Source organism: Gobius niger, assembly GCF_951799975.1.
Source record: "Gobius niger genome assembly, chromosome: 21".
NCBI classification, from domain to species: Eukaryota; Metazoa; Chordata; class Actinopteri; order Gobiiformes; family Gobiidae; genus Gobius; species Gobius niger.
Window position 1 is genome coordinate 8,578,179 of NC_136872.1, and position 13,617 is coordinate 8,591,795.

The window sequence follows — 13,617 nt, forward strand, 5'->3', positions numbered from 1 at the left end:
CCTTCTATGACGCAATGGCGTCTGTATATATTTCTCATATTATTTTATTGCTAAATTTCTCTGTAATTCCTGGGCCAATTCACATAAAACACAGACTGTCACAAATTTCAAAATCATCTCCTCCAGCACATATGAACTATGGTCTAATTATTTCTTCATAAAGGTGTCCAAAGGTGGTGACAAAAACTCAAAAACACGTGTGTGATGTTGGCCTATAGAAAGGACTCTCAGCCATTAGAATAACAGGCCAGGTTTGTGAATCCAATCACAATCAAATAATGATCAGGGAAAACATTTGGACATTTCTCTCTAAAACCCTTTCTCTCCCATAGAGTTGTATTGGCACCTGGCCTCCAAATTAAATAGAATTCTATAACATGACAAATTAAGAACTTCTCACAGATAGATAAGACATTCCATTCTTTATTTTTACCCTGAAAATTAAAGTGTATCAATTCCATAACTATATCTATTAACATTGTTCAACATAAAAGAAGTTGGTGTGCTCAAAATAAAAATGTAGTTCACAGTATACATTTATGTTGCATTTAAAGAAGTGATCTAAACTAACACAAGGTACAAGTTATTACAGATTGTTACAGAGCACATTACATTGTACTAAATTTAGTTAGGTACAATGTATCAAGGTAGTGAAAAATAAAGTGATACCAGATTTTCTTTCCCCAAATAGCAACATTTTGCTTAAATCAAGCAACATTTAAGTAAAATACACCACAATTTTCCACTAAATATTTTCACACTATTTTTTGAGGACATTTTGCTTAGAAAATTCTAGCTATTTATTTGCTTAAATTTAGTGTTCCACGGGGCCCGGCCGGGCACAGCCTGAAGGGACGACGTGGGCCCGCCCTCCTGTGGACTCACCACCCGCAGAGGGATCCAAAGGGGTCGGGTGCAGAGAGGACTGGGTGGCAGTCGAGGCCGGGTGCCTCGGCGACCTGGTCCACATGCGCAGCTTCTGGCGTTCGGGACATGGAACGTCACTTCGCTGGGGGGGAGGAGCCTGAGCTTGTGCGGGAGGTTGAGAGATACCGAGATATAGTCGGGCTCACCTCCACGCACAGCTTGGGTTCCGGATCCCAACTCCTGGAGAGAGGCTGGAATCTCCATTTTTCTGGAGTTGCCCGCGGGGAGAGGCGGCGGGCTGGGGTGGGTTTGCTCATAGCCCCCCAGCTCATCCGTCAAGTGTTGGAGTTCACCCCGGTGAACGAGAGGGTCGCGTCCCTACGGTGAGAGACAGGTCTCTCACCGTGTGTCCCGGCCTACGGGCCCAACATCGGTACAGTGCGGGTGGGGGGCTGCTGACCTCGACTGGGGATGTCGTCGGGCGGTGGAGTACTTCGAGGACCTCCTCAATCCCGTCGTCACGTCTTCCAATGAGGAAGTAGAGGCTGGGGGCTCGGGGGTGGGCTCACCCATCACCGGGGCTGAAGTCACTGAGGTGGTGAGACAGCTCCTTGGTGGCAAGGCTCCGGGGGTGGATGAGATTTGTCCTGAGTACCTCTGGATGTTGTAGGACTGTCTTGGCTGACACGTCTCTGCAACATCGCGTGGCGGTCGGGGACAGTGCCCCTGGATTGGCAGACCGGGGTGGTGGTCCCTCTCTTTAAGAAGGGGGATCGGAGGGTGTGTTCCAATTACAGAGGGATCACCCTCCTCAGCCTCCCCGGTAAGGTCTACTCCAGGGTAATGGAGAGGAGGATCCGGCCGATAGTTGAACCTCGGATCCAGGAGGAACAATGCGGTTTTCGCCCTGGTCGTGGCACACTGGACCAGCTCTACACCCTTCATCGGGTGCTCGAGGGTTCATGGGAGTTCGCCCAACCACTCCACATGTGTTTTGTGGATCTGGAGAAAGCGTTCGACCGCGTCCCTCGTGGTGCCCTGTGGGGGGTGCTCCGGGAGTATGGGGTCCGGGGCCCTCTGCTAAGGGCAGTCCGTTCCCTGTATGACCGCAGCAGGAGCTTGGTTCGCATTGCCGGCAGTAAGTCAGACCTGTTCCCGGTGCGTGTTGGTCTCCGCCAGGGCTGCCCTTTGTCACCGGTTCTGTTCATTACTTTTATGGACAGAATTTCTAGGCGCAGCCAGGGGCCGGAGGGCGTCCGGTTTGGGAGCCTCAGGAGCTCATCTCTGCTGTTTGCAGATGATGTTGTTCTGATGGCTTCAACAAACCAGGACCTTCAGCTGCCCTGGGGCGGTTTGCAGCCGAGTGTGTAGCGGCCGGGATGGGGATCAGCACCTCCAAATCCGAGGCCATGGTTCTCCACCGGAAAAAGGTGGCTTCCCCTCTTCAGGTCGGTGGGGAGTCCTTACCTCAAGTGGAGGAGTTCAAGTATCTCGGGGTCTTGTTCACGAGTGAGGGACGGATGGAGCATGAGATCGACAGACGGATCGGTGCGGCGTCAGCAGTGATGCGGTCGCTGTATCGGGCTGTCGTTGTGAAGAGGGAGCTGAGTCGGGGGGCAAAGCTCTCGAACACCTCCCGTGGGAGGTGTCCTAGTGGGACAAGACCTCGTGGAAGGCCCAGGACACGCTGGTGGGACTATGTCTCCGAGCTGGCCTGGTGTCGCTCCAGAACAGCTGGAGGAGGTGTGTGTGGATCGGGAAGTCTGGGCATCTCTGCTGAGACTGCTGCCCCTGCAACCTGCCCCGGATAAAGCGGAAGAAAGTGGATGGATGGATGGAATTTAGTGTTTCTTTCTTGTTTCATAATAAGACAAATTAGGAAAAAAAATGCTTACCCCATTGGCAGATTTTATTTCTTAAAACAAGACAATATGTCTTGTTTTAAGATTTTTTTCTTGTTTCTATAGTGCACAGTTATGCTGATGATGCACAGTTATACATCTCTATGTCTCCTGATGACCCCAGGCCAATGGATGCACTTTTTTATTGCATTTTAGATATCAAATCCTGGATGGCAGAAAACTTTCTCCAGCTTAACCAGGACAAAACTGAAGTTTTAGTCATTGGTCCTGAGGCCCAGAGAGAGAAACTTTCACCCAAACTACAGTCACTGTGTCACTGGCGCAGACGGCTCATCAAAAAAGCACTTTGTGTTACAACCTTGTATGAAAAGCGCTTTGTAAATAAAGTTTTGATTGATTGATTGATTAATTGATTCCCCCTCTGGCAGCATTGAACATATATGGGCAATTCTATCTACTTGTTCTCAAACAGGCGTTTCCATGGAAACAGCTTGTTGCCTTAGAGACGTTGCTAGGACACCACATTTTCATTTCACATTCTATGCAAAGTGACACAGATTTGCCACACCACAGAAAGGTGCAGGTGCAGATCAGAAGCATTCGTGAAGTGCTGCTCGAAGAGAGTAGGAGGAAGTTAATAATAACTTTGAAAGGCCCGACCCCAAACAACATGTTTTTCAAAAAGAGGCCGTACCAAACGGCCGAAAGCATTGTGGAAGAAAGCGACAAGGCTTTGCTCAGGAATTATGGGTTCAAATTTTGCAAAGTTCTTCACAGTGGTGGTAATTCGAAGGTTTTCGATTGTATATTGAAGAGACATGAGGAACGTGTCGTTGTTAAGATCCCGAAAGAGGCTCAAAACAACTGTGGAGAAGCTAACCTTCTAAAGGAGCTCATGACGAGTACAGACGTACGCTACATCGTCAACTGCCATGGGGAGTTCACCACTGATGACAACAGGACTGGACTGGTGTTCGAGAGACTGGACACCACATTGGAGAAATACATCAACTTGAACAACAAGGCTATGCCATTTAATGACACAAGAAACATCATTCAACAGTTGGCTAAGGGCCTGACTACACTGGGAAGCAAAGGAATCATTCACGCTGATATAAAACCACAAAATATCATGGTGGTTGATCAAAGTGAAAAGCCATTTCAAGTCAAATTTATCGACTTTGCGAGAGCCATGCCGTATGCTACAGCTAAACAAGGACTTAAGCCAGGGACACAAGGTTACATGTCTCCAGAGATGATGCTAGGCCTTCCACTGACGCCAGCCACTGATGTGTGGTCTCTGGGGGGGGTGTTGGCCCATCTAATGCTCGGACGTCCTCTGATCAGCACAGACTCAGAGCATAGTGCGTTTAGATCTATACATAAAATGATAGGACAACCATCTGAAGACCTTCTTGACAGGGGAATGTACACAGCTGAGTTCTATGAAAAAGATGATGAACTATGGAAGTTTAAGTGTACATCTGAGGTGAAGTCGCATGTAAGACAATTTAAATCACTGGACGAATTGAAGGCGATAAGAAGAAGAGATCTGTTCAACCGCCATGAGCGCGAACTCCGTGATCAGTGTGTTGATCTCTTAAAGAAAATGCTCCAGTGCAATCCAGAAGACAGAATCACGCCAGAAGAAATATTACAACATCCATTTCTCACAGACAAAAGTCGGAGACATTTCATGCCCTTTCGGAGAACTAACAAAGTTACTCCGATTAAAGAAGATCCCCAACCAGCGAACCAGCTCTCACGACATGAATCAAACTATCAAACCTTCACAAAACAGGATGCCAAGGTCAAACCAGTCTCACAGTTACCACCTGGAACCTCGGAGCCTCGATCACGTGAGCCAACAAGGAAATATGAATACGTTGATCCACTTATTGAATTAATCAAAGACAATAGGGCCAGAGTCCGAGAATCTAGAAAAAGTGGTTACCCCGGGCTCGTCACTGTCAAACCTGCACCACTGGAAAACAGAATGTCACTGCAAGAATCTGACCGTAAAAATCGTTACGGTCTTGTCAGTGAGAGGAGCTCAATAGCTGCTTTTCAAAGGAGATATGATACGTCAAAGGCAGAAGAGGAAAATGTCCTTATTCAGTGGAAGATACTGAAAAAGAAATGTATGGAGGATGAAATCAACAGGCATATAAATGTTGCTTTTGAATCGCAAATGATACAGCTTAACATCGCATTAGGGGAAGGGAAAGGAAAGATTAACGAGAAAGAGATAGAGGGACACCACTTGAAGACTGTGGTACAGCGTGATCAGGAAATTCTTAAGAACATCAAGGAGAAACAGGAGTCTCTTTCAAAAGATAAACTGAGAATCTATGAAGAAGCTACGAGATTGTTGGAGATAGGACAGGCGCAGCTGGAAGAGCAGAGACCAACGCTTGAGGCCTTACATGAAGAGGAAAAGAGGCTCACGGCAGAGACGGAAAGAGAGATGAAAATGATCCAAGACGGTATTCGCTGCAAAGGTATTATATTCAATATGGATCTTGGTCCAGAATGGCAAAGTTCTTTAGAAAATGGAGCCATTGATGCCACACAAGAAGATTTTTGGACCTTGGTGATGATTCTGCGGCACGGAGTTACCAGTCTATGGGATGGCGTCACAAAACAGCGCTGGGCTAAAAAGGACTTTCGTGAAGCGGCTGGAAAAGCTGCAATCAAGATGAAGGAAAAGGATGACAAGATGGATTCGATGATTGCTTACGAGTTGAACGAGATCAACTTGACAAAGATCAAAGCTAAAAATCTAGGACGGAAAGTCAACCTACATGACAATTTAGAAACGATAAATAATGACATTATGTTGAAGGATCTGAACCAGAAAATTTCCAAACTGCACAGATTTTGCATGAAACGGCGAATCAAGGTGAGGTTAGACACGATGGAAATGATGTCCGACATTGAAGGTCGGGCATACAAGGTGCTGGACCAGGTGGAGAAGATGCCTCAGAAGTTTGTGAAACAAATCTTGAAAATGAAGGAAGTTGAAAAGCAAATACAAAAACAGAAGGAGCTTGAAAGACTTGAAAGAGAGAAAGAGGAGGTGAAGCAGGAGAGGTGCATGAAAAGAGCATTTGGAGAAGTCAAGAAATATGTCGGGAGGAAACTTATGATCAGATCTCAGCCTATTAGGATCAGAAAAAAGAAAAAACAAATTAGTGAGGAGGCTGTACGCGAGGCTTACCTCTTCCCTGCCAACGACGAATGAAGTGAGATCAGGCCATAGCGGCCGATCCGTCACATCTTGGAAGATCGGGCCTGCTTGGTACTTGGATGGGAGACTGTTTGTGAGTGAGTGAGTGAGTGAGTGAGTGAGTGAGTGAGTGAGTGAGTGAGTGAGTGAGTGAGTGATTGGTTGGTCCACCAACCAATCACTCACTCCCTCACTCACTCACTCACTCACTCACTCACTCACTCACTCACTCACTCCATTCACCCAGGCTTCCTGGAGTGAGTGAATGAGTGAGTGAGTGAGTGATTGGTTGGTGGACCAACCAATCACTCATTCACTCATTCACCCAGGCTTCCTGGAGTGAGTGAGTGAGTGAGTGAGTGAGTGAGTGAGTGAGTGAGTGAGTGAGGGAGTGAGTGAGTGAGGGAGTGGTGGAGGGTCCAAAGATGCAGATTGGCAGCCAGTCTACCCCAGAACAGCTGTGGCAGGGTTGCCAGGTCTGGGCAGCCAAACGTTGTTTACTAGTTAACAGAGCCCATGTGCTCCTGCGCTCCTGTCTCCGTCCCGTATTGAAAAAGCAGCTCACGGAGCCTTGGATTTGAGACTTGGTCATTCAAAATATCTTTATCTTTAATTTTACTTTACTTTCAACTAAAACGCGGACAGTCTTTTTTACCAGCGGATTGGCTTAAAAAAAAAAACGCCCAATTCCGCGGTTCAACGGTGGACCTGGCAACCCTGAGCGGTGGTACCTTACCACCACCTAGTGAGTGAATGAATTATGCAATATAAAGCATCTTTGAGTGTCCAGAAAAGTGGTATATAAAACCATGCATTATTATTGTTATAATGAGATGAGATATTATTTAGAGAAAAGCACAATAATAATAATAATAATAATAATAAAAAACAAAAAAACAATACTAATAATAATAAAAACAATGCATAGGTTTTATATACTTCTTTTCTGGACACGGATTGTATTGGAAACTGGAAACTTAGAAATAAAAAGAAATAATGACAGAACACTAAAATAGACTTTTTGTCTCAGTGTATTGAACCAGTGAACACACACAAGCGGCCCTCAGGATTTTTTTGTCACTGCCTTTGCCAAAAGCCGCTCTCACGAGCCGCTGCAGAGGGACGGAAAAATGTGCATAAAGAGGCCGACATCGTGGACTCTCAGAGCGGGGGATGAACAGGGAAAGTGTCTATGACAGGAGACACTGAGCTGACTCCTCCAGCGCCATGAGGATCGTTCTTACGCCTCTATCATTATCAGCTATATTTTATTTTGTGCCCAAACAACAATTGTGCACGAGCGCAGCTTGGAGGGAACTGTGTCTGTAGAGACAGAGAAGAGAGAGGCGGATGAAATCCTGCCGGTCCCCTCTCTCGGTTTCTGGGGTGTACGCCCCCCATTTAAAACAAAATAACTGCGAACTGTAAATATATTTTTAAAATATATATTCATTGTATTTAATTAAAGTGCATCAGAATTGCAAAGGCAAACCCTTTGTCTATCCCATAGCACCAGTCTATATCACACTACAATGATGACCAAACCTTCTGTTTGTCTGTAACTGCAGTAAATTAGAATAACTGCCTTGTATAAAACTGCTCTCTTAAAATGTCTGTAGTGAATGTCTTGAAATAGGCCTCTGTCTCTGACCCTTTCAGACACGCCCCCTCCACACGCTGTCTGTGGCATCAGTGGGGAGGGGGTTCTGCTGAGGAGCAGTGGTTGGTTACTCGGCTGGTGACGAAAGCTCGGAGGCGTCTCCAGGAGGTGGGGGCGTTCCTAGGAGGACTCAGGCAAACCTATCCCTAAAATGGCCGCCATCAGAGTTTCTACAGATTACTCAAAAATACGTGAATGTGCCAAGGCAACACTTCAGGCATGTTTTTAATGAGGGAATGACATCATAACATGATGTAAAGCTTGAAAAAGTCGATTTTGCATAACACCCCCCTTTAAAGAAAGCAGGTTAAGTTTTCTTCACAGATGGTAGAGTGGGTCGTCTCATGATCAGAAGGTCGGGGGTTCGAATCCCACCTCCTGAAAGTGCACATTGTCGTTGTGTCCTTGGGCAAGACTTCACCCACATTGCTCCCAGTGTCTGCGTACATTGGTGTATGAATGGGAGTATGAATGGGTGAGTGGATTCTTGCTGTAAAGCGTTTTGAGTGCCTAATGTAGGTGGAAAAGCGCTATATAAGTTGAGACCATTTACCATTTAGGTGGGCTCTGTTCTTCTTGGCACATTTGTACAGCAGGGCCTTCTTCCTCTGAGCAGAGGGCAGTGACAAAACAAAGAAAACAAAGAGTCAAAACTCAAATGGCCACTGAGGCTACATCATGGGATAGGCTTTATGCAGTTATATCAAAATCAGGCAATGCCCATACCATAAAAATGCGTTTGAGGTAGTTTATTTACACAAAGCGAGCACAAAGACATTTGTCTTTGTCTGTGGCTTCTCTTATGGTGCATGACGCGGTTGGCAACATATGTGTGAAAGCCCTTTGTTTTATTGAAGATGTATTTGAGAACAGTTGATGATGTAGGACACCCCTTGTATCTAGGCAACGGAACACAAATGTGGTCATATGACCATAATATTTCCAAGCCGCTCTCATTCCTGAGTCCCGGGCTCTTCTAACTGGTTCTGATGGTCCTGTGTCCCGGGCTCTTCTAACTGGTTCTGATGGTCCTGTGTCCGGAGTCCCGGGCTCTTCTAACTGGTTCTGATGGTCCTGTGTCCGGAGTCCCGGGCTCTTCTAACTGGTTCTGATGGTCCTGTGTCCAGAGTCCCGGGCTCTTCTAACTGGTTCTGATGGTCCTGTGTCCGGAGTCCCGGGCTCTTCTAACTGGTTCTGATGGTCCTGTGTCCGGAGTCCCGGGCTCTTCTAACTCGTTCTGATGGTCCTGTGTCCAGAGTCCCGGGCTCTTCTAACTGGTTCTGATGGTCCTGTGTCCAGAGTCCCGGGCTCTTCTAACTGGTTCTGATGGTCCTGTGTCCGGAGTCCCGGGCTCTTCTAACTGGTTCTGATGGTCCTGTGTCGTGAGTCCCGGGCTCTTCTAACTGGTTCTGATGGTCCTGTGTCGTGAGTCCCGGGCTCTTCTAACTGGTTCTGATGCAGTGGTTCAAGTCATATTTGACTGACAGATGCCTTCGTATCAAATTCGGTGCATGCGTTTCCTCTCAGGCCCCTTTGTCATGTGGGGTACCACAAGGATCAAGACTTGGCCCTTTTGAGACTGTAATACATGCCTTTGTAACGACCAGGTTGGATGACTGTAACGGCCTTTATGCTGGTGTGAGCCAGGGGGCGCTCTCTCTTTTAACAGGGACACGGAAGCATGACCATATCTCACCAGTTTTAGCTTCGCTCCATTGGCTCCCAGTCAGATTTAGAGTTGACTGGGAGTTGAATGCTCTTTATTTTTAAAAGTCTGAATGGCCTGGCCCCCTCTTATCTGTCTGACCTGATTCAGCCTTACACTCCCTCTCGCGGGTCAGCTGCACGATTATGACATACCGTACTTCTGAACTTATGCTTCAATCAGGAGCTCGGATTTTTGAACATGGTGATGAGGCTGGTAAATTGCTTCCACACCAAATCTGACAAAATCTGGCCAAATAACTAAAATCCAAACAACTCAGAGTGTAACAACTGATCCTTCAGAAATTAATTCGACCTTTAAAACATTTTTCAACGTACTATACACATCTGAATGCACTCCTACAGGTGGCGATTTTGAAACCTTTTTCTCAGGTTTAACTATTCCCGCGCTCACTCAGGAAACTGCTACTAATTTAGGCAAACCAATTGCTCTCGCTGAACTTAATTCTGCAATACAGTCTCTTCAGGTTGGGAAATGTCCGGGACCCGATGGCTATCCGTCAGAGTTAAAACTTAAGACTTAAAAAATATGAAATATAGCCTAGTATTTTAAATATGAGCTGCTTTTCCCTGCAGTCTGAAACATAAGTAAAGATTAAACAACTCGGAGCCGTGCATTAGACGGTTATAATGCACGACGCGGAGTCAAGAACACCACGACGCGCAGCGGAGTGGTGTTACTCATTTTATGTACGCCTGAAAATGATGAATAGCCTTAACAGTTTTCAATAGAAATGTAAAGCTCATATGTTATTAACAGTAGCTAACCTAGCTGCTCACTCTCCTCTACTTCCCATTTATCAAACATTTTGTTTTGGGCAAAAACGTTGAAATTAAACAAAATCCATCTCATACGTTCCTGTCAGTCACTAATTGCTGGGTTGCAGGTTCTAGAATGTGATGATGTCATCGGACCCAGCGGGGGGCAAGAGCCAGTTTTTCCTATTAATAACATTACACTTTCACAAGTCATAGCTAAAAAGAAAATATATGAATTTAAAAAATGATCTTTAATATCAGTCACTGGGTCCAAGATCTCTCTGTACAAGACCAAAAATTTCCTCAAAAACGAAATAATTTTTCCTCTATATAATAGTATAGGCCTTTAGAACGCTGTGATGTCACCTGCAACCCAGCAATTACGCCTTTATCTGATTCAGCTGTGTCATGCGTTGCTATGGCGATGCCCACAGCAGAGTGATACAGGGTTGCCAGGTCTGGGCAGCCAAACCCGCCCAAAAGTATCTGAAAACCGCGGAAAACCCGTGGACATACAGCGCGGCTGGAATTTTCAATATTGTTTACTAGTTAACAGAGCCCATGTGCTCCTGCGATGATGAGAAACCGCCCCTACTCCCCTCCCTTATTGAAAAAGCAGCTTACAGAGCCTTGGATTTGCCTTCGAAATAGTGATTTTGATCAATTCAACATTGATTACAGCAAGGCAAAAAAACACGGACAGTTTTTTTCACCCGCGGAATGGCTTTAAAAACCGCCCAATTCCGCGGATTAACCGCGGACCTGGCAACCCTGGAGTGATATCCCAGTGATTTAACTACCGGACTACGTGTGCGGTTATACGAAAATAATGCACGCTTGTTAGCACCAGCCAATCATAATCGAGTATTCACCCAGACCATGGTATAAATATAAAATAATATTTTCATTTTTGTTATTTTCTGGCAGTTTTTCTGTCAGTGGTTCCCCTGTACTGCCCCAGCCCCTGTATACTCGGATTCGCCCCTGCTCAAAATAGATTCCGGGACCGGAATCTGGGCTCTGTGCGGATGCGTAAACTAGCCTCTAAATGCTGTAAACTTTGTGTGAACGCCTTAAAACATCGAAAAGCCCCCAAGATTTCTGTTGATTAATCCAGCTCTTACATCGTGGTTCTGGATGCTCCGTCTGCGCTGTAGGTCCAGCCCATTGTTTCAAACATTTTCCTGTCCGTAAATCTCCACCTCTTCACTCTGTTTAGAAAACTTTTAATTTCGACGTTGTATTTCCTCCTGCCTTTTCCCGCTGTATTGATTAGAAGCGCTGTGTCGGGTAACCGAACACACATGTGGCCAATTACCATAATGTAAACATAGATGCGCCTGATGAATCCTGATCTTTCAACAGTTTCACTCAAATAAATAATAACTATAAAGTCACAGCGAGTCATTGAGAGTCATTGGCCTCAAGTCCAAGTTAAGTCTCGAGTCACAAACAGCAAGTCCCAAGTCAAGTCAAGTCTTTTTGCAGCTTTGGTCAAGTAAGTCTCAAGTCCCGAAAATTGCGACTCAAGTCTCCCACCTCTGGAGTTTTATAAAACATTCAAAGATAAAATTGCCCCTTTGTTATTGGACAAGTATAATGAATCACTTATTTCTGGAGTTTTACCTCAAACGCTTAACCAGGCCACAATTTCAGTTCTTCTGAAGAAGGGAAAGGACCCCCTTAATTGCTCATCCTACCGCCCCATAAGCCTTCTACATGTAGATTTTAAACTGTTATCCAAGGTTCTTGCTACACGTCTTGAGTCTACTATCATTAGTCCGGACCAAACCGGTTTTATTCAAAATATTCTTTTTCTATTCTATATAATCTATGTAACCTCTCTAACGTGCTGTGGACAAGGGCGGGGCAACGAGCCCCCTGGTCTGCACTATGCTCGTATGTTAAGTTAGCAGAGGGTTTCCCTGTGAAAATAGGCAGGTGGGTCTGGCTACAAAAATGAGCAAAGTCAGAAGTAGTGCAAAATGTATATCTCTTTATTTTACAATTATTAAAAATAGGTTATTTCTTTAAAATGTATTTTTCACGCACCCACACTCCAGAAAGTAAACATGGACTAGTTTAACAGAAATAAGAATAGGATAATAAACAAAACTGCAAATAAACCCAAACCAAAGTCAAAGCAACAAAAATGAAAAGCTAAATCCACATTCACAGCCTAAAGTGCTTGGTTTCAAAGTGCTAATGTTTACGTGGAAAAGTGCATTGCTATGTTAAGGGGCAGGGCTATGGTTAATCTCTGAGGCAACTTTGTTTCGGCGACCCGTCAGTAACCCACCCAGTAACAAACTTCACTTACTCTAAAAAACTGGAGATCACAAATCTGAGAGCACAAATCTGAGAGCATAAATCTGAGAGCATAAATTGAGCAACAGAGGCCAACTGTTGAATCAACCATACGCATGTTAGTTCCACCGTGCGTTAGGAATCAAAAACAAAACAAATCTGAACCGCATTTACCTTGCATACACCAGACTATGGCCAAGCCGGGGCTTCTGGCGCCTTTACAGGAGAGGCCAGTACCCGCAAACTCCTAAAACACCCGGGCCAGAAGTACATTGTATTAGCGACAGTATTGATGTGCATTAATAGGCCTAAAACGCACCAAAAGCGAGCTACTTACATGCGCCACTCGAACCCACGGCCCCGAGACTGAATGCTGCACGGCGTCCACAGCTTTAGTGCATTACTAATCAGGGCAAGCGGAAGTGAACACGCACCTTGGATGGTGCGTTCACTGCAGCACCCCAGTTGGACAAACGACTGCCCCATACATTTACCCACAGTGACCCGGTCACATCCATGACACCTCACCAACTAACTCACAGGAAGCATTATTTCGTTAGATGCCGAAAAGGCGTTAGATCGCGTGGAATGGCCTTATTTGTTTTATACAGTCAAAAAGTTTGGTTTGGGAGACACTTTTTTATCTTGGATCAGACTACTTTACTCTAACCCACTAGCCTTAGAACAAACACTACTTATTCTGATTACTTCCGCCTTTATCGTTCGACAAGACAAGGATGCCCGCTCAGCCCTCTTCTATTTGCATTAGCTATTGAGCCTTTAGCAATTGCATTACGTTCCAACCCCAAAATCACAGGCATACGTAGATATGGTTTGGAGGCAAGGGTGTCCTTGTATGCCGATGATTTACTCTTATACTTATCAGACATAAATACATCAATCCCCGCTGCTTTACGTCAACTCTCGGACTTTGGCCAGTTATCAGGTTATAAACTTAAATCTAAATTAAATCTAAATAAAAGTGAGATTTTCCCTCTCAATTTAGCTTGTAATGTTGTGTCGGTTCCCCTTTAAAGTAACCTGTGACAGTTTTATGCATCTTGGAATTCAGGTTCCTTACAAACCGGAGAACTTGTTTAAAATACATTTTTCTCCCTTAATGCTTAAGGTAAAAGAAGATTTTGAACGATGGTCGCTGCTTAAACTGTCTTTAGTAGCACGCGTTAACTGTGTAAAAATGAATGTCC

The 13,617-nt window shown here is 45.2% G+C and overlaps 1 protein-coding gene across 2 annotated transcripts in view; it reads left to right on the plus strand.

Annotated features, from left to right (window-relative positions):
* Positions 1-13,617, plus strand: part of LOC306980414 (ephrin type-A receptor 2) — a 58,286-nt gene that overhangs the window by 30,025 nt on the left and 14,644 nt on the right. The window lies entirely within an intron of this gene.